We start from the raw sequence: 23,985 nt of genomic DNA, 5'->3' as shown, positions 1-23,985 counted from the left end.
CTCTTGGAAATTGTCTTTTTTTTTTCCACAAGCAAGCCGTGAATGCTAGGGCTCTATCCAAATCCAGTTCCCCCCCCCCCCCCCCGACCCCTCCTCAACTCCCCCCTTTGCACTTTATCAGTGTGTGGCCCACCAAGTGGGGAGATGGAGGTAATTCATTCAGCTGAGACTCACCACCCTAATCCAATTTCCAGCCTCCCCCAGCAAGAGATAATTACAAGTATTAAAGCTGTTAGGACCGGGGGGCGGGGGGGCGGTGGGGGGGCACACTGTCTCCAGAAGTCTGCTGCTGCAGGGCCAGCATTGAGCACTAGGTGGAGGAGGGGGGAGAAGCCAAGCTAAGGTATTGTTCAAAACTAAGAAAGTGTGTTAACTAATGAGGCAAAGGGGCTCTCGAGGTATGAAAGGACACCCACAGCCTCATGTCATAACACACCCCGGGACCTTTTTCTTCACTTAAGCCTGCGCGGACAATCGCTCGTTTCATGTGTGAAGACAAGGAGGCCTTCTTGAACGCTCCCCTATGCATATAAAAGCCACTGGAATGTCCACGTTTGAACTCCGCACGCACCTTTTTAAAAGTAGAAAATGTTTACACAACCCGGTTTTTAATATGCGTTAAAATGTAATATCGGAAATTATCGGTATCGTTTTTTTTTATTATCGGTATCGTTGTTTTTTTTGTTTGTTTTTTTTTTTTTTAAATTAAATCAACATAAAAAACACAAGATACACTTACAATTAGTGCACCAACCCAAAAAACCTCCCTCCCCCATTTACACTCATTCACACAAAAGGGTTGTTTCTTTGTGTTATTAATATTCTGCTTCCTACATTATATATCAATATATATCAATACAGTCTGCAAGGGATACAGTCCGTAAGCACACATGATTGTGCGTGCTGCTGCTCCACTAATAGTACTAACCTTTAACAGTTAATTTTACTAATTTTCATTCATTACTAGTTTCTATGTAACTGTTTTTATATTGTTGTACTTTCTTTTTTATTCAAGAAAATGTTTTTAATTTAGTTATCTTATTTTATTATTTTTTTTAAAAAGTACCTTATCTTCACCATACCTGGTTGTCCAAATTAGGCATAATAATGTGTTAATTCCACGACTGCATATATCGGTTGATATCGGTATCGGTTGATATCGGTATCGGTACTTAAAGACTTGGACAATATCGGAATATCGGATATCGGCAAAAAGCCATTATCGGACATCCCTGCTCCCTATGCATATAAAAGCCACTGGAATGTCCACGTTTGAACTCCGCACGCACCTTTTTCAAAGTAGAAAATGTTTACACAACCCGGTTTTTAACTAGAAATGAAAATAATTGTGTTGTTGATAGAGATGTCCGATAATGGCTTTTTTGCCGATATATTGTCCAACTCTTATTTACCGATTCCGATATCAACCGATATATACAGTCGTGGAATTAACACATTATTATGCCTAATTTGGTTGTGATTAGAGATGTCCGATAATATCGGCCTGCCGATATTATCCGCCGATATATGCGTTAAAATGTAATATCGGAAATTATCAGTATCGTTTTTTTTTATTATCGGTATCGTTGTTTTGTTTTTTTTGTTTTTTTTTAATTAAATCAACATAAAAAACACAAGATACACTTACAATTAGTGCACCAACCCAAAAAACCTCCCTCCCCCATTTACACTCATTCACACAAAAGGGTTGTTTATTTCTGTTATTAATATTCTGGTTCCTACATTATATATCAATATATATCAATACAGTCTGCAAGGGATACAGTCCGTAAGCACACATGATTGTGCGTGCTGCTGGTCCACTAATAGTACTAACCTTTAACAGTTAATTTTACTCATTTTCATTCATTACTAGTTTCTATGTAACTGTTTTTATATTGTTTTACTTTCTTTTTTATTCAAGAAAATGTTTTTAATTTAGTTATCTTATTTTATTATTATTTTTAAACAGTACCTTATCTTCACCATACCTGGTTGTCCAAATTAGGCATAATAATGTGTTAATTCCACGACTGCATATATCGGTTGATATCGGTATCGGTAATTAAAGAGTTGGACAATATCGGAATATCGGATATCGGCAAAAAGCCATTATCGGACATCCCTAGTTGTGATGCCCCCCTGGATGCATTAAACAATGTAAAAAGGTCTGGGTTTGAAAGTTGCCAGGAGAACGGTACATTTCGAACTGCATTGTGTGAAATTTGGTAGAGGAGGAATTATGGTGTGGGGTTGTTTTTCAGGAGTTGGGTTTGGCCCCTTAATTCCAGTGAAAGGAACTTTGAATGCTCCAGGATACCAAAACATTTTGGACAATTCCCTGCTCCCAACCTTGTGGGAACAGTTTGGAGCGGGCCCCTTCCTCTTCCAACATGACTCTGCACCAGTGCACAAAGCCAGGTCCATAAAGATATGTATGACAGAGTCTGGTGTGGATGAACTTGACTGGCTTGCACAGAGTCCTGACCTGAACACCTTTGAGATGAATTAGAACGGAGACTGAGAGCCAGGCCTTCTCGACCAACATCAGTGTGTGACCTCACCAATGCGCTTTAGGAAGAATTAGGGATGTCCGATAATGGCTTTTTGCCGATATCCGATATGCCGATATTGTCCAACTCTTTAATTACCGATACCGCTATCAACCGATACCGATATCAACCGATGTATACAGTCGTGGAATTAACACATTATTATGCCTAATTTGGACAACCAGGTATGGTGAAGATAAGGTACTTTTTAAAAAAATGAATCAAATAAGATAAGATAAATAAATTAAAAACATTTTCTTGAATAAAAAAGAAAGTAAAACAATATAAAAACAGTTACATAGAAACTAGTAATTAATGAAAATTTGTAAAATTAACTGTTAAAGGTTAGTACTATTAGTGGAGCAGCAGCACGCACAATCATGTGTGCTTACGGACTGTATCCCTTGCAGACTGTATTGATATATATTGATATATAATGTAGGAAGCAGAATATTAATAACAAAAAGAAACAACCCTTTTGTGTGAATGAGTGTAAATGGGGGAGGGAGGTTTTTTGGGTTGGTGCACTGATTTTAAGTGTATCTTGTGTTTTTTATGTGGATTTAATAAAAAAATAAAAAATAAAAATAAAAAAACGATACTGATAATAAAAAAACCGATACCGATAATTTCCGATATTACATTTTAACGCGTTTATCGGCCGATAATATCGGCAGACCGATATTATCGGACATCTCTAGGAAGAATGGTAAAAAATTCCTATAAAAACACTCCACAACCTTGTGGACAGCCTTCCCAGAAGAGTTGAGGCTGTAATAGCTGCAAAAGGTGGACCGACATCTAGAGATGTCCGATAATGGCTTTTTTGCCGATATCCGATATTCCGATATTGCCCAACTCTTAATTACCAATTCCGATATCAACCGATACCGATATATACAGTCGTGGAATTAACACATTATTATGCCTAATTTTGTTGTGATGCCCCGCTGGATGCATTAAACAATGTAACAAGGTTTTCCAAAATAAATCAACTCAAGTTATGGAAAAAAATGCCAACATGGCACTGCCATATTTATTATTGAAGTCACAAAGTGCTTTTTTTTTTTTAACATGCCTCAAAACAGCAGCTTGGAATTTGGGACATGCTCTCCCTGAGAGAGCATGAGGAGGTTGAGGTGGGCGGGGTTAGGGGGGGCACGGTTGAGGTGGGGGGGGATGTATATTGTAGCGTCCCGGAAGAGTTAGTGCTGCAAGGGGTTCTGGGTATTTGTTCTGTTGTGTTCATGTTGTGTTACGGTGCGGATGTTCTCCCGAAATGTGTTTGTCATTCTTGTTTGGTGTGGGTTCACAGTGTGGCGCATATTTGTAACAGTGTTAAAGTTGTTTATACGGTCACCCTCAGTGTGACCTGTATGGCTGTTGACCAAGTATGTCTTGCATTCACTTGAGTGTGTGAAAGGCCGTAGATATTAATGTGATTGGACCGGCACGCAAAGGCAGAGCCTTTAAGGTTTATTGGCGATCTGTACTTCTCCCTACGTCCGTGTACCACTCCGTACAGCGGCGTTTTAAAAAGTCATAAATTTTACTTTTTGAAACCAATACCGATCATTTCCGATATTACATTTTAAAGCATTTATCGGTTGATAATATCGGCAGTCCGATATTATCGGACATCTCTAGTTGTTGACTATTATTGTTTATGTGTAAACACGGACATTTGGACATTAATAGTCCTGTTAGGGTTGTACGGTATACCGGTACTAGTATAGTACCGCGATACTAATGAATCATATTCGGCCTCTAAAAAGTATAAATGTGTCCTCTGCATTTGACCCATCCCCTTGTTCACCCCCTGGGAGGTGAGGGGAGCAGTGAACAGCAGCAGTGGCTGCGCCCGGGAATAATTTTTGGTGATTCAACCACCAATTCCAACCCTTGATGCTGAGTGCCAAGCAGGGAGGTAATGGCTCCCATTTTTATAGTCTTTGGTATGACTCGGCCGGGGTTTGAACTCACAACCTACCCATCTCAGGGCGGACACTCTAACCACAAGGCCCCCCCACCATACGGACCCCAGCTGAGAAATAGACATTTTTTTTGGGGCGGCCTAACAATGTGCCTGAAATACTGCTTTAGATGACGTCGCCAACTAGTGGCCTGGCATGCAAACTACAGTGGTTTTGCAGGCTCAAGTGAATAAAAATCATGTTGATGACTTGTTAAAAATTAGTTTTTATCTTTTTTTTAATCTTTGATTTTTTTTTTTAAATGCATTTTTTCCAATATGCATAATAACAAAAAGGTTAATATTAGGGATGTCCGATAATATCGGCCTGCCGATATTATCGGCCGATAAATGCGTTAAAATGTAAAATCGGAAATTATCGGTATCGTTTTTTTAATTATCTGTATTGTTTTTTGTTTTTTTTTTTGTTTTTTTTATTAAATCAACATAAAAAACACAAGATACACTTACAATTAGTGCACCAACCCAAAAAACCTCCCTCCCTCATTTACACTCATTCACACAAAAGGGTTGTTTCCTTCTGTTATTAATATTCTGGTTCCTACATTATATATCAATATATATCAATACAGTCTGCAAGGGATACAGTCCGTAAGCACACATGATTGTGCGTGCTGCTGCTCCACTAATAATACTAACCTTTAACACTTCATTTTACTCATTTTCATTCATTACTAGTTTCTATGTAACTGTTTTTATATTGTTGTACTTTCTTTTTTATTCAAGAAAATGTTTTTAATTTATTTATCTTATTTTACTAATTTTTTTAAAAAGTACCTTATCTTCACCATACCTGATTGTCCAAATTAGGCATAATAATGTGTTAATTCCACGACTGCATATATCGGTTGATATCGGTAACGGTTGATATCGGTATCGGTAATTAAAGAGTTGGACAATATCGGAATATCGGATATCGGCAAAAAGCCATTATCGGACATCCCTAGTTAATATTAAAAAAATGGATAGATGTTGATAGTCCAACACATTCTGACTGGTGTACACAAGCTATGGAGATGATATCAGTAGAAAAAACTGCATTTAGTTTAAATAATAATAAGTCATATATTGGAATATGGGATCCATTATTTAAATTTGTTTTAACTATTAAATGAACCAAAAATATGACTTATTCTTTCTTTGTGGAAAATATTGAACACAATGTGTTGTCAAGTTTATAAGATGCGATGCAAGTGTAAGCCACTGTGACACTATTGTTCATTTTTGATTTTTGATTTTTTTTTTATTAATGTCTGTAATGATAATGTCAATGAGGGGATTTTTAATCACTGCTATGTTGAAATTGTTACTAATATTGATACTGTTGTTGATAATGTTTCACTACTTTTAGATTGTTCTGTGTCCTGTTTGTGTTTCCTCTCAATTGCTCTGTTGATTCCTATTCTGAATGTTGGTTTTGGAATTGGAATTGTATTATTATGGTATTGTTGTGTATTGTTTTGTTGGATTGATTAATACTAGAGATGTCCGATAATATCGGCCTGCCGATATTATCGGACGATATATGCGTTAAAACAGGGGTCACCAACCTTTTTGAAAGCAAGAGCTACTTCTTGGGTACTAATTAATGCGAAGGGCTACCAGTTTGATACACACTTAAATAAATTGCCAGAAATAGCCAATTTGCTCAATTTACCTTTAACTCTATGTTATTATTAATAATTAATGATATTTACACTTAATTGAACGGTTTAAAAGAGGAGAAAACACGAAAAAAATGACAATTAAATTTTGAAACACAGTTTATCTTTTATACGACTCTTTAAAATTCAAAATTTAACCGAAAAAAAGAAGAGAAAAACTAGCTAATTCGAATCTTTTTGAAAAAATTACAAAAATAATTTATGGAACATCATTAGTAATTTTTCCTGATTAAGATTAATTTTAGAATTTTGATGACATGTTTTAAATAGGTTAAAATCCAATCTGCACTTTGTTAGAATATATAACAAATTGGACCAAGCTATATTTCTAACATAGACAAATCGTTATTTCTTCTAGATTTTCCAGAACAAATATTTTACAAGAAATTCAAAAGACTTTGAAATAAGATTTAAATTTGATTCTACAGATTTTCTAGATTTGCCAGAATAATTTTTTTGAATTTTAATCATGATAAGTTTGAAGAAATATTCCACAAATATTCTTCGTCGAAAAAACAGAAGCTAAAATGAGGAATTAAATTAAAATGTATTTATTATTCTTTACAATAAAAAAAATAAATGTACTTGAACATTGATTTAAATTGTCAGGAAATAAGAGGAAGAAATTTAAAAGGTAAAAAGGTATATGTGTTTAAAAATCCTAAAATCATTTTTAAGGTTGTATTTTTTCTCTAAATTTGTCTTTCTGAAAGTTATAAGAAGCAAAGTAAAAAAAATAAGTGAAGACCAAGTCTTTAAAATATTTTCTTGGATTTTCAAATTCTATTTGAGTTTTGTCTCTCTTAGAATTAAAAATGTTGGGCAAAGCGAGACCAGCTTGCTAGTAAATAAATACAATTTAAAAAATAGAGGCAGCTCACTGGTAAGTGCTGCTATTTGAGCTATTTTTAGAACAGGCCAGCGGGCTACTCATCTGGTCCTTACGGGCTACCTGGTGCCCGCGGGCACCGCGTTGGTGACCCCTGCGTTAAAATGTAATATAGGAAATTATTGGTATCGGTTTTTTTATTATCGGTATCGTTTTGTTTTTTTTTGTTGTTTTTTTGTTTTGTTTTTTATTAAATCAACATAATAATACCTGGGATTTATATAGCGCTTTTCTAAATACCCAAAGTCGCTTAAAAATAAATAAATAAAATAAAAAACACAAGAAACACTTACAATTAGTGCACCAACCCAAAAAAAACCTCCCTCCCCCATTTACACTCATTCACACAAAAGGGTTGTTTCTGTCTGTTATTAATATTCTGCTTCCTACATTATATATCAATATATATCAATACAGTCTGCAAGGGATACAGTCCGTAAGCACACATGATTGTGCGTGCTGCTGGTCCACTAATAGTACTAACCTTTAACAGTTAATTTTGCTAATTTTCATTCATTACTAGTTTCTATGTAACTGTTTTTATATTGTTGTACTTTCTTTTTTATTCAAGAAAATGTTTTGAATTTATTTATCTTATTTTACTAATTTTTTTAAAAAGTACCTTATCTTCACCATACCTGATTGTCCAAATTAGGCATAATAATGTGTTAATTCCACGACTGTATATATCGGTTGATATCGGTATCGGTAATTAAAGAGTTGGACAATATCGGAATATCGGATATCGGCAAAAAGCCATTATCGGACATCCCTAGTTAATATTAAAAAAATGGATAGATGTTGATAGTCCAACACATTCTGACTGGTGTACACAAGCTATGGAGATGATATCAGTACAAAAAAACTGCATTTAGTTTAGATAATAATAAGTCATATATTGGAATATGGGATCCATTATTTAAATTTGTTTTAACTATTAAATGAACCAAAAATATGACTTATTCTTTCTTTGTGGAAAATATTGAACACAATGTGTTGTCAAGTTTATGAGATGCGATGCAAGTGTAAGCCACTGTGACACTATTGTTCATTTTTGATTTTTGATTTTTTTTTATTAATCGGCCTGCCGATATTATCGGCCGATATATGCGTAAAAATGTAATATCGGAAATTATCGGTATCGTTTTTTTTATTATCGGTATCGTTTTTTTTATTTATTTATTTTTTTTATTAAATCAACATAAAAACACAAGATACACTTACAATTAGTGCACCAACCCAAAAAAAACTCCCTCCCCCATTTACACTCATTCACACAAAAGGGTTGTTTCTTTCTTTTATTAATATTCTGCTTCCTACATTATATATCAATATATATCAATACAGTCTGCAAGGGATACAGTCCGTAAGCACACATGATTGTGCGTGCTGCTGCTCCACTAATAGTACTAACCTTTAACAGTTAATTTTACTCATTTTCATTCATTACTAGTTTCTATGTAACTGTTTTTATATTGTTGTACTTTCTTTTTTATTCAAGAAAATGTTTTTAATTTATTTATCTTATTTTACTATTTTTTTTAAAAAGTACCTTATCTTCACCATACCTGATTGTCCAAATTAGGCATAATAATGTGTTAATTCCACGACTGTATATATCGGTTGATATCGGTATCGGTAATTAAAGAGTTGGACAATATCGGAATATCGGATATCGGCAAAAAGCCAATATCAGACATCCCTAATTAATACATTCTTTTAAAAAAACTAGTTTGGGGTTTTTTTTTGTCATGAAACACACCAGTCCAATAATCGTGAAAGCCATTCTGGCTCTTTATTTTTTTTTTTTTTTGCTCGGAGGAGCAAGAGTGTCTCTAATTAACGGAAGCAGACAGGGCGATCCCGTCCCGTTCAACACCCCGCAATAATAGGGCGGCCCGTGAAGCGGAACCGGCAAGCCAGGAATATTGAAGGGACCCAAATAAATAAGGGAGCCCTTGTCCGACCGACTGTCCTTAATAGCGAGGCTCATTGGACCGCACGCCGAATTCTGCACCTTAAAGCGAGACACGGCCTCGCGGGAATACTTATTTGCTCCAAAACGCTTAGTCAGACGGCGGAAGCGTGAAGAATGGCACATGCTCAGTGCAGAGGCAGGTTCTGCACACCTCGCGCTGCTGTGTGTTTAACTCGGGCCTCCATTATCTACGCTGCTCAGCCAGGCGAGCACGCTGACAAATGTTTCCGACGTCGTCACCTCGCTCACTTTTCAAATGGATGGAAAAGAGTTTGGAGAAGAAGACGAAGAAGAGGGGGGAGGAGGAATAAAACAGAACTGGGAAGGGAATCGATGCTTCTGAGGGATGGCCCCTTTTGCATGCATGTGTGTTTTACTGTTAGTGGTGGATTCATCACCGCCGTGCACTACCTAATGAGGAAGTTTAGGGCGAGCGATAACTTCCATTCACTTCTAGTCAATCCTGGAGGGAAATACACTATATTGCCAAAAGTATTTGGCCACCTGCCTTGACTCACATATGAACTTGAAGTGCCATCCCGTTCCTAACCTATAGGGTTCAATAGGATGTCGGTAGGGATAGCCGATAATTTCGGACTGCCGATATTATCGGCGGATAAATGGTTTAAAATGTGATATCGTAAATTATCGGTATCGGTTTAAAAAAGTATAATTCATGACTTTTTAAAAAGCCGCTGTGCGGAGTGGTACACGGACGTAGGGGGAAGTACAGAGCGCCAATAAACCTTAAAGGCACTGCCTTTGCGTGTCGGTCCAATCACATAATATCTACGGCTTTTCACACACACGAGTGAATGCAAAGCATACTTGGTCAACAGCCATACAGGTCACACTGAGGTGTGGCCGTATAAACAACTTTAACACATATGCGCCACACTGTGAACCCACACCAAAGAAGAATGACAAACACACTTCGGGAGAACGTCCACACCGTAACACAACATAAACACAACAGAACAAATACCCATAGCTAGAGATGTCGATAAATGCGTTAAAATGTAATATTGGAAATTATCGGTATCGGTTTTTTTATTATCGGTATCGTTTTTTTTGTTGTTGTTGTTGTTGTTTTTTGTTGTTGTTTTTATTAAATCCACATAAAAAACACAAGATACACTTACAATTAGTGCACCAACCCAAAAAACCTCCCTCCCCCCATTTACACTCATTCACACTCATTCACACAAAAGGGTTGTTTCTTTCTGTTATTAATATTCTGGTTCCTACATTATATATCAATATACATCAATACAGTCTGCAAGGGATACAGTCCGTAAGCACACATGATTGTGCGTGCTGCTGGTCCACTAATAATACTAACCTTTAACAGTTAATTTTACAAATTTTCATTCATTACTAGTTTCTATGTAACTGTTTTTATATTGTTGTACTTTCTTTTTTATTCAAGAAAATGTTTTTAATTTATTTATCTGATTTTATTTGATTCATTTTTTTAAAAAGTACCTTATCATCACCATACCTGCTTGTCCAAATTAGGCATAATAATGTGTTAATTCCACGACTGTATATTATCGGTTGATATCGGTATCGGTAATTAAAGAGTTGGACAATATCGGCATATCGGATATCGGCAAAAAGCCATTATCGGACATCCATACCCAGAACCCCTTGCAGCACTAACTCTTCCGGGACGCTACAATATACACCCCGCTACACCCACCGCCCCTCCCAACCCCAATATATATCGGTATCGGTTGATATCGGAATCGGTAATTAAGAGTTGGACAATATCGGAATATCGGATATCGGCAAAAAAGCCATTATCGGACATCTCTACCCCAAACACACGTCAAAAGTGGTAAAGGAATTGCTAAATCAGGCTAGAATGAAGGTGTTTAGAATGGCCTTCCCAAAGTCCTGACTTAAACGTGTGGACAATGCTGAAGAAACAAGTCCATGTCAGAAAACCAACACATTTAGCTGAACTGCACCAATTTTGTCAAGAGGAGTGGTCAAAAATTCCACCAGAAGCTTGTGGATGGCTACCAAAAGTGCCTTATTGCAGTGAAACTTGCCAAGGGACATGTAAGCAAATATTAACATTGTTGTATGTATACTTTTGACCCAGCAGATTTGCTCACATTTTCAATAATAATAAATATGGCAGTGCCATGTTGGCATTTTTTTCCATAACTTGAGTTGATTTATTTTGGAAAACCTTGTTACATTGTTTAATGCATCCAGCGGGGCATCACAACAAAATTAGGCATAATAATGTGTTAATTCCACGACTGTATATATCGGTATCGGTTGATATCGGAATCGGTAATTAAGAGTTGGACAATATCGGAATATCGGATATCGTCAAAAAAAGCCATTATCGGACATCTCTAGATGTCGGTCCACCTTTTGCAGCTATTACCGTTTCAACTCTTCTGGGAAGGCTGTCCACAAGGTTGCAGAGTGTGTTTATAGGAATTTTCCACCACTCTTCCAAAGTCGCATTGGTGAGGTCACACACTGATGTTGGTCGAGAAGGCCTGGCTCTCAGTCTCCGTTGTCATTCATCCCAAAGGTTGTTCAGGTCAGGACTCTGTGCAGGCCAGTCAAGTTCATCCACACCAAACTCTGTCATCCATGTCTTTATGGATCATGCTTTGTGCACTGGTGCACAGCATACTTGCCAACATCCCGATTTTCCCGGGAGACTCACGAATTTCAGTGCCCCTCCCGAAAATCTCCCGGGGCAACCATTCTCCCGAAATTTCTCCCGATTTCCACCCGGACAACAATATTTGGGGCGTGCCTTAAAGGCACTGCCTTTAGCGTCCTCTATAACCTGTCGTCGCGTCCGCTTTTCCTCCATACTAACAGCGTGCCGGCTCAGTGACATAATATATGCGGCTTTTACACACACAAGTGAATGCCAAGCATACTTGATCAACAGCCATACAGGTCACACTGAGGGTGTACGTACAAACAACTTTAACACTGTTACAAATATGCGCCACACTGTGAACCCACACCAAACAAGAATGACAAACACATTTCGGGAGAACATCCGCACCGTAACACAACATAAACACAACAGAACAAATACCCAGAACCCCTTGCAGCACTAACTCTTCCGGGACGCTACAATATACACCTCCTACCCGAAAACCCCGCCCCCGAACCCCGCCCACCTCAACCTCCTCATGCTCTCTCAGGGAGTAAAGCAGTTCGTCAGCCGTAAACAGCAATGTTGTGACACTCTTAAACAGGACAATACTGCCATCTACTGGATAGCCTCCAGAACACTGAAATTCAAGTATTTCTTTTATTTATATGTATAATAAAATAAATATATATATATATATATATAGCTAGAATTCACTGAAAGTCAAGTATTTCATATATATATATATATATATATATATAGATATATATATATATATATGAAATACTTGAGTTGGTGAATTCTATCTTAAATATATTCCCCTCTTAACCACGCCCCCAACCACGCCCCCGCCCGACCCCTGACCACGCCCCCGCCCCCACCTCCCAGTATCGGAGGTCTCAAGGTTGGCAAGTATGGTTTAATTGGCCTACCACTTAGTGGCTGAGTTGCTGTTGTTCCCAAACTCTTCCGTGTTCTCATAATAAAGCCGACAGTTGACTTTGGAATATTTAGGAGCAAGGAAATTTCACGACTGGATTTGTTGCACAGGCGGCATCCTATGACAGTTCCACGCTGGAAATCACTGAGAGCGGCCCATTCTTTCACAAATGTTTGTAGAAACAGTCTCCATGCCTAAGTGCTGGATTTTACACACCTGTGGCCGGGCCAAGTGATTAGGACACCTGATCCTGAACATTTGGATGGGTGGCCAAATACTTTTGGCAATATAGTGTATATTTAGCATCATGAGAATGTTGTTGCATTTTGTGCACACACAAAAACATGAGTAGTAAATGCTTTTCTCAGGCTATCTTCAAAATAATAGGTGTGGTAATTAAATTCAATAATAATCCTCTAAACCGGGGGGTGTCCAACGTACGGACCGTGGGCGGGATCAGGCCCGTGAACAGGGAAATCAATTGTTTGTGTGGCCCATGTATACAGTATTCACTTTAACAGGGGAGTCAAATTTGACCTTTATTTCGAACATAAATGCAGTTTCGACAGGATACATCTCATGTAGGGATGTCCGATAAATGCGTTAAAATGTAATATCGGAAATTATCGGTATAGTTTTTTTTATTATCTGTATCGTCTTTTTTATTTTTTTATTTTTTATTTTTTTTATTTTTTATTTATTAAATCAACATAAAAAACACAAGATACACTTACAATTAGTGCACCAACCCAAAAAACCTCCCTCCCCCCATTTCTTTCTGTTATCAATATTCTGGTTCCTACATTATATATCAATATATATCAATACAGTCTGCAAGGGATACAGTCCGTAAGCACACATGATTGTGCGTGCTGCTGCTCCACTAATAGTACTAACCTTTAACAGTTAATTTTACTCATTTTCATTAATTACTAGTTTCTATGTAACTGTTTTTATATTGTTTTACTTTCTTTTTTTATTCAAGAAAATGTTTTTAATTTAGTTATTTTATTTTATTTATTTTTTTTTTAAAGTACCTTATCTTCACCATACATGGTTGTCCAAATTAGGCATAATAATGTGTTAATTCCACGACTGCATATATCGGTTGATATCGGTATCGGTAATTAAAGAGTTGGACAATATCGGAATATCGGATATGGGCAAAAAGCCATTATCGGACATCCCTAATCTCATGTTTTCCATTTCTCTTTACAACATGCTCGAAAAGGGGTGTAGAAAGAAGCAAAACATATTTAACTTAGACTTCGACAAACTTTATTGATCCACAAGGGAAATTGTTCCACACAGTAGCTCAGTTACAAAGGATGGAAAGGGTAAGGATGGAAAGGATAATGCACACAAGGCCACAAAAAGAGGGAGAAAACAAAAGGTACAAAGTAAATGTACCACAGTCGCAATAAAAAATATAACATATATGTAATTTTACATATTATATATTCAGTATATAACAGGGGTCACCAACGCGGTGCCCGCGGGCACCAGGTAGCCCGTAAGGACCAGATGAGTAGCCCGCCGGCCTGTTCTAAAAATAGCTCAAATAGCAGCACTTACCAGTGAGCTGCCTCTATTTTTTAAATTGTATTTATTTACTAGCAAGCTGGTCTCGCTTTGCTCGACATTTTTAATTCTAAGAGAGACTTGTGTTTTTTAAGTGGATTTAATTTTTTTTTTAAAAACGATACTGATAATTAAAAAAACGATACCGATAATTTCCGATATTACATTTTAACGCATTTATCGGCCGATAATATCGGCAGACCGATATTATCGGACATCTCTATTAATAAGGATACAATGTCATGCAGAGGTGTACTTATAACCAATTCTAGTTCAGTTCAGTTCAGTTTCAGTTTATTTCGAACGTGCATTCGATACAATGTGATGCATCACATATTTCCAGTTGTTTCATTACAGCACGTCCGAAAAGGAGTAGGAAGAAGCAGAGCTTATTTAATCCTACCCCTTTTCATACCATAGCAATTTTACCCCATTGCCTTGTTCTCTGTAACAGAACAGTGAACAAATAAATAATAAATAAATAATATACCAGAGTAAGCATACAAATATTAAATACATAAATAATCTTTGTCTCAATAAAAAAAATGATAGACAAATGATACTATATATATATATATATATATATATATATATATATATATATATATATATATATATATATATATATATATATATATATATATATATATATATATATATATATATATATATATATATATATATATATATATATATATATATATATGTATATATATATATATATATATATATATATATGTGTATATATGTATATATATATATATATATATATATTAGGGCTGCAACAACTAATCGATTAAATCGATTAAAATCGATTATAAAAATAGTTGCCGATTAATTTAGTCATCGATTCATTGGAACTATGCTATGCGCATGCGCAGAGGCTTTTTTTTTTTTTTTTTTTTTTTTTTTTTTTTTTAAATAAACCTTTATTTATAAACTGCAACATGTACAAACAGCTGAGAAACAATAATCAAAATAAGTATGGTGCCAGTATGCTGGGTTTTTTCAATAAAATCCTGGAAAGGACAGAAATGTAGTTCGTCTCTTTTATCCGATTATTAATCGATTAATCGAAGTAATAATCGATAGATTAATCGATTATCAAATTAATCGTTAGTTGCAGCCCTAACATATATATATATATATATATATATATATATATCCACGGCGTGGAGTTGGGGGACGCAAAAATGTTTTCTTCTTCCTGGGGGGGCATAAAAGACAATTATTGAGCAAAACTGTGCTATAAGATTGTCAAAATGTGCTGTTTTTACGTTCACTTCAGCCGCCATATTTGTTGTTGTTGTTGTTGTTGTTGTTGTTGTCGAGCTTGTTACAGTTGGACTTCTTCTATGGAGTTCTGCAAAATAGTCCACTAAGAGTGGAATACTTTTTGTAAAGACTTCCCCACTGAAGTAAAAGTCCCTAAAGTCTATGTGGATAAAGGTCAATTTTAGTTTAGCTTCATGTAAAAGCTGTGGTTTGTGATCAAATATATTTACATTTCAAGCCGGTTAGTTTGGAATTGTGTGTTGACGTGTTTGGTTGTCATTGGTTTGCACTAAGAGTCCCGAATGTAGTCCACAACTTTTGGCTGTTTGATGACCCCAAGATGTCTTGTGCCAGCCAGCCGGGCGAGACCAAAGTCTGAGACGGGCCGGTTTCAAGACACCGAGCTCACTCTCTCTCTCTCTCTTTTTCTTCCAGGCGGACAACTTTTTGTTCCTTGCATGTTGGCCGAGCAAGACGGCAGGACGCGTCACTCCAAAAACAAGGTAAGCCCATTTGAAAGTCTCATCTCTCCGATTGTCTGCTGCAGTCTGCACTTGTATTCCACATGTGTGCTTTAGTAGCGGACAAGGCAGGTCCACTATATCTTTTTAGAAAATGGATTTACAATCCAGCCAGGGACAGGAGGCCCCGTGATGATGGCCAGTCAATATATGGGCGGCGCTCTCTCCCATAAAGGCCTCGGCCTTCTTTTTCGCCGTCTTGATTTATGGCGGCGGCCTCGTGAAGACTCTGTCTGTGCAATAATGTCGTTTCCTGCGCATCTCTGATGTCCTTTAGCTTTTCCTCGAAGAAAAAACTCCTCAGTGGACCTTTCTCGGGTTAAAACTAGGACTGGGACTAGGATTCCAATTCTGTTCAAGATGGCTCTTTATTTTGTGTGCATGTAATATTTCAGTCATGCCTGACTGAAATATTATCCTTTTTGTATAGTCATTTAATTTATTTTTTATAGTCATTTAATTTATTTTTTTATTTTTTTTTATAGTCATTTAATTTATTTTGTGTGCATGTGTGATGGCCTGACTGAAATATTGTCCTTTTTTTTAATAGTAATTTAATTTAAAAAAAATTAAAAAAAATATTTAAAATAGATTTAAAATGTATTTATTAAATACATTTATTTTATAAAAACAAATAATAATAAAATGTTTAAAAAGATTTAAAGTACAAGTACATGTTATATGAAAATAATTAAGTAATAATAAAAATAATAAAATTTGGTGTCTGAGATGAAATAATAACAAAACTTAATATATATAAAACGTCATTTAAGTCATTTAATTTATATTGTGTGCATGTGTGATGGCCTGACTGAAATATTATCTTTTTTTTAATAGTAATTTAATACAAAAAAATATATATGTATATATATATATATATATATATATATATATATATATATATATATATATATATATATATATATATATATATATATATATATATATATATATATATATATTTAAAATATATTTTAAATGTATTTATAAAATACATTTATTTTATTAAAAAAAATGCATATATATATTTAAAAAGATTTAAAATACAAGTACATGTTATACATTTTATTTTATGAAAATAATTAAGTAATAATGCCTGACTGAAATATTGTCCTTTTTTATAGTCATTTAATAAAATACAAAAATACAAATATTTAAAATATATTTTAAATTTATTTAATAAATACATTTATTTTATCAAAAAATACTAATACAAGATTTTAAAAGATTTAAAGTACAAGTACATGTTATACATTTTATTTTATGAAAATAAATAAGTAATAATGAACATAATAAGATTAGGTGTCTGAAATGAAATAAAAACAAAACGTAATATATATTAAAAGTCATTTAATTTATTTTGTGTGCATGTGTGATGGCCTGACTGAAATAGTGTCCTTTTTTTTATAGTCATTTAATTTTTTTTAAAAATACAAATATTTAAAATATATTTTAAATGTATTTATTAAATACATTTATTTTATCAAAAAAAATTCATATATATATTTAAAAAGATTTAAAATACAAGTACATGTTATACATTTTATTTTATGAAAATAATTAAGTAATAATGCCTAACTGAAATATTGTCCTTTTTTTAAAGTCATTTAATTTAAAAAAATACAAATATTTAAAATATATTTTAAATGTATTTAATAAATACATTTATTTTATCAAAAAATAATAATAAAATATTTTAAAAGATTTAAAGTACAAGTACATGTTATACATTTTATTTTATGAAAATAAATAAGTAATAATGAAAATAATAAGATTTGGTGTCTGAAATGAAATAATAACAAAACGTAATATATATTAAAAGTAATTTAAAAGTCATTTAATTTATTTTGTGTGCATGTGTGATGGCCTGACTGAAATAGTGTCCTTTTTTTAGTCATTTAATTAAAAAAACAAAAACAAATATTTATTAAATACATTTATTTTATCAAAAAATAATAATAAAAGATTTTAAAAGATTTAAAGTACAAGTACATGTTATACATTTTATTTTATGAAAATAATTAAGTAATAATGAAAATAATAAGATTTGGTGGCTGGAATGAAATAATAACAAAACTTAATATATATGAAAAGTCATTTAATTTATTTTGTGTGCATGTGTGATGGCCTGACTGAAGAATTGTCCTTTTTTAATAGTCATTTAATTAAAAAAAGTACAAATATTTAAAATATATTTTAAATGTATTTATTAAATACATTTATTTTATCAAAAAATAATAATATGTGGGCTCTGTACCGAGGATGTCGTTGTGGCTTGTGCAGCCCTTTGAGACACTTGTGATTTAGGGCTATATAAATAAACATTGATTGATTGATTGATTGATTGATTGATTGATTGATTGATTGATTGATTGATTGATTGATTGAATAAAATATTTAAAAAGATTTAAAGTGCAAGTACATGTTATACATTCTATTTTATGAAAATAATTAAGTAATAATGAAAATAATAAGATTTAGTGTCTTTGAAATATTATAATAACCAAACCAAATATATATAAAAAACAATCATTTGAAGATGCATATTTTTTTCTTAATTAATTACTGTCATTAAAATATACAGTAGACACTAAAGTCTTCAGGCTCAGCCTTGTAGAAATGTGTAAACATTTTACAATAAAAAGTGCTTTTGTCGGAAATTGCATTAAAACTATTGCTGTCAAACCATTACAATTTTTAATCAGATTAATCATGATTAATCGCAGTAAATGACTTGTGTGTGTGATTTAAATTAACTTAAAAAAAAGACCACAATAGTTTGAAACAAATGCAATTGTATTGTCAGAATGTCTTTATTTTTTGTTTTTACATTTATTTGTTCAAAAGTTTCTAACAGTTTTATATAAAGTGCCATCAGGGGGTTATTTTGAAGTGAAATTAGCCACCACTGACCAATGCTTTGACCTGATCACTGACCGTAAAGCAACCTGCTCCACCTTTCAGGTCATAGTGAAAGTGTGCAGTCAAAATAAATTACACGATTATTCCACGTTTTAACATAAGTAATGAATTTAGTTGTTTTAATAAATTGCATGAGTTAAAGCATACATTTTCACAGCCTTAAATAAAACATACAAACATATTTATTCAGTGCAACTGACCTATGCTGCCAGGTATTCAGGTTATTTTTGGGGGGAGGACCTGGCTGGACGATCATTAAAATGTGCTGACAGCCAAGGGAGGACACAGTCAAGACCCAAATCTTCCACCACTACTTTTAAAAAAGAATTAAAAAATATCTGAGAACTAGGAGAGCTCAGACCTCACGTCACCCTCATCCTCCTCTGCTTGCTCACTCTTTTATTAACTCGAGCTGAGCCTCAGAGCCAGAAACAGCCACACATATTTAAATAACATTTTAAAAGACAACATTTTCCCCATGCACTTCAATTTAGACCACATATAATTTATCAGTATTATCTTAGTATATGTCAAGTTGTTGCACTCTGAAATATATATAAAAACATAAAATAACAATATTTCATTAGAGAAAATTTAAGGAATGTGTGTGTCTGACTGTTGTTGCAAAATATTGTTTTGTTTCTGAGTGAAAGGTGCCAGTGCAATAAATGAAGTATAATCCATATGGAGGCCTGCTATCATGTACTTGTCTTGTGCTGCCCTCTAGCGGCAAATACAGTAGATTGCAGAAACCTGCTGCAGCATGTGTGCATTGTGTATGCACATGTTTAAAAGGTCAATGGTGTGTGTGCTGAATTTGCAGCACTTATTTTGCAGTTCATGATGATTTATTAGTAGAAAAAACATCACTCCATTACATATTTGATGTTTTGATAAAATACCAAGTCACACAGACGCAAAAAAAAACATAGTTGCTTGTTTGCTACACAAAAAAGAAGTTCAAACACATAAAAGGCAAATTTGTCGCAAGCATAATGCGACTCTCACACACACACACACACACACACACACCGTGTCACAGAAGCACTTGTCTACATTTTGTACTTGCCAGAGGAAAATAATTGCCTTATCTGCAACTGTCAAAATGATAAATGCCCCCGAGAAGAGCCACAATTGACTGATGGAATTGGGTGGAAAGGGGGTCTAATGGCTGATCTGAGCACTTTGTATAATACATTAACCACACACACACACACACACCACAAAGAAACATTGAAAATGGAAAAAAAATGAATATAAATTTTTTTTTAAATATTACTGAAGCCATAAAAGAGAGGAATTCGATTTGTTTGTATTATATATTATACAGTAAAAACATTTTTTTTAATAAATAAAATAAAATTGTATATTTACATTTGTTTTAAGTTGCTGTAAATTGTCCGACATACATTTTGGCAACAAACAACGGACCTACAGGTATGCGCCTCCAAAAAAAAATAAATGGATAAAATTAATATTTAGGAAAATTAAATAATTTTCGATCCAATCCACTTTATTTGTTTAGCACATTTAAACAACAAATTTGTTTCCAAAGTGCTGCACAACAATATTAAAAACAATATTAAAATACTATCCTTAGCGCCACCAATGGCTGAATAAAAAAACAAAAATAAATAAATATAAAAACAATATAAAAATAAATATGATTAAAAACGATTTTAAAGGGTGAAACCAATTAAAACAATAAAAAAAATCACATTTAAAAACACAGAATAAACAATACAGAAATTAAATACTATTAAATACAGCAACAAAAAAAATGTTTTAATGTGTAATTATAAATATTTTATTTTTAGAAAAAGTGAAATAAATGTTATGTAAATATATTGAATTTTATTTTGTTTAAGATGTTTTTTTAACAGAAAAAATATAGTTTTTCCTTTTTTTTTTAGTTGCTGTGAATTAATAGCGATAAATTATTTTTAAATGATTCATTTCTAATTTGGAACAAGTGACAGTGTTTTTATGTCTGTTGTCCAACGTGCATTCTGACAACAAACAATGGACTTACAGGTATGCGCCTCCAAAAAATAAAAACAATAAAAAATATAATTTTTATTTAGGAAAATTAAATGATACAAAAATAAAATACCAATAAATACAGCAAAAATATTTTTTGAATGTGTAATTGTAAATATTTAATTTTTAGATAAGTGAAATAAATGTTATGTAAATATATTGAATTTCCTTTTGTTTAAGATATTTTTATAGCAGAAAAAATATATATATGTATTTTTTTTTTTAAGTTGCTAAATGATTAAATTATTAATTTCTAATTTGGAATGACTGTCAGGGTTTTTATGTCTGTTTTCCAATGTGCATTCTAACAACAAACAATGGACCTACAGGTATGCGCCTCCAAAAAAAAATGAAAACAATTAATATTTAGGAAAATGAAATAATACAAAAATAAAATACTATTAAGTACAGCTAAAAAAAAAATTTTTTAATGTGTAGTTGTAAATATTTAATTTTTTAGAAAAAGTTAAATAAATGCCACGTAAATATATTGAATTTAATTTTGTCTAAGATATTTTTATAGCAGAAAAAAATATATATAATTTTTTTTTTAAGTTCCTGTGAATTAATAGCGATACATTATGTTTAAATGATCATTTTCTAATTTGGAACGAGTGCCAGTGTTTTTATGTCTGTTGTCCAATGTGCATTCTGACAACAAACAATAGACCTACAGGTATGCGCCTCCAAAAAAAATAAATGAATAAAATTAATATTTAGGAAAGTAAAATAAAATACAATTAAATACAGCAAAAACATTTTTTTAAATGTGCAATAGTAAATATTTTATTTTTAGAAAAAGTGAAATAAATGTTACGTAAATATAATGAATTTCATTTTGTCTAAGATATTTTTACAGCAGGAAAAGAAAAACATTTTTGTTTAAGTTGCTGTGAATTAATAGCGATAAATGTGTGTTTAAATTAAATACATTCTGACAAAAAACAATGGACATATGGGCCTTGAAAAAATGCAACTAAATGAAGTTAATATATAAATAATATATAAATAAAATATTATTAAATACAACAAAAATATTTTCTTGTGTGTGTATTTTTTTTTAACTGAAATAAATGTGACATAAATATATTGAATTTATTTTGTTAAATATATGTTTGTAGCAACAACAACAACAAAAAACTGAATTTAATAACATCTTAAAATGTTTTTTTTTCCTTTAGAAAAAATACATTATTTCCTAAAATATTCAAAAGAAGAGTAATTCATCAGTCTGCCATTACGCTTCAATGGAAAGAGATCCACATTTAATCATGCATTTTATGAGCTATTTCCATTCCAAATGACAAGTGCTTTACGTCTAAAATACATCAAATATTATCAGAGAAGGATCCACCGGCAACAGGTTAATGACCGTCACACTTTTCCACATCGTTTCACTTTAGTGCAGGGCCGTCATCAGCACAAGCTAAATGCATCTAAATTATGAATTAACCCCCAACCACTCCCCCAGAAAAAAAAACAACTCTTAATACCCTCATAAATATTGGAATAATCCATGAATGCCCAATCATCTGTGCTCATTAATAACTCACACAGTTGAATTGACGCATGTTCAACGATAACCCAAAAGTGACTTTTAAATCATGCTAAATGAGTGGAAGGTTTCTGGCTTCCCCTCGAGGCCTCTGCAGCATCTGTTTGTGCACGTGTGCAGTAAAAACAACACCAACGTGCATGATAGTCACTCTGCTTCATGGAAGATATATTGCGCAGCGTTCATCTGCGTGTTAATAACTTGCCAACGAGCATAAACATTAGGCAGCTTTTGCTGGTGAACGTCTCCCTTTTATGAACAATCCAGGCCAATCGGTGTAAAGATAGCCTGTAACTGGGTATAGTCATGACTTCAAAATAAAAGCATTTTCTCTGGCTTACCTTTGGCCTGTCCCACCAGAGCAGGGGTGTCAAACTTGTTTTCATTGAGGGCCCCACCGCAGTCATGGCTGCCAATAGAGGGCCGCTTGTAATAGAAAATAATTAATTAATTTGCCTATGAATTTAAATATTTTCCTTTTTTTTTTTTTAAAGTAAAGAGTAAAAAAAATCTGTGCATTTGAGCTCTGTTTTTTACAGAAAAAAACTTTTACTGACTTTTACTGTAAAATATATGGTGTTATTTTATTACTATTATTTTTACAACATATTACTGTAAATAGAAATACAGTACCGCTGTTTAATTGTATTTTAGCAACTCAGCTACCGTAATAATATGTGGTTCCGTAAAATCAACAACTGTGGATTAAAAAAAACAAGAAAACTGACTGAATTTTACTGTAAAAAAACAAACATTGGTAAAAAAAAAAATTAAATTTACAGTAATATGCTTGTGGAAGTTGCCCTCCCGTGGGTTCCCCCGATCACGATAGATCCTCTTGTGAGCCCGGTAGTCAGGTTTGACGATTGTTTTTATTCGTGCACACGCCACGACAGCACACTGCTCTGCGACTTTTCAGTCCTTGTTTTGAGTCTTTTCTCTCGGCGTGTCTCTCTCTCTCTCTCTCCAACTCCCGTTCCAACTCCCCACACGTGTCTCGTCCCTGCTGCTGCTAATAAGGGCGACAGGTGATTAGATAACAAGCCCCAGCTGGGCAATATACTCACCTGCCGCTGTCTTCGAGGCCGGTCCTTACACACTCCGCTCCGCGGCAGGCCCGCAGACCACGCCCCCCCTCCACAATGCTGTAAAAAAAAATTAAAAAAAACTCCCTAAATCTTACAGTAAAATCTATTGGTCATTTTTATAGTGTACAATTTGATGAATGACTTCCTTCGAAACCTTAAGTTAAGCAGATATTTAAGTACCGTAATTTCCGGACTATAAGCCGCTACTTTTTCCCCTCGTTCTGGTCCCTGCGGCTTATACAACGGTGCGGCTTATTTACGGCCTGTTCTTCTCCGACACCGACGAAGAGGATTCCGGTGGTTTTAGTACGCAGGAGGAAGACGATGACACAATGATTAAAGACTG

Source organism: Entelurus aequoreus, linkage group LG08 (assembly GCF_033978785.1).
Source record: "Entelurus aequoreus isolate RoL-2023_Sb linkage group LG08, RoL_Eaeq_v1.1, whole genome shotgun sequence".
NCBI classification, from domain to species: Eukaryota; Metazoa; Chordata; class Actinopteri; order Syngnathiformes; family Syngnathidae; genus Entelurus; species Entelurus aequoreus.
This window is presented reverse-complemented; position numbering follows the sequence as displayed.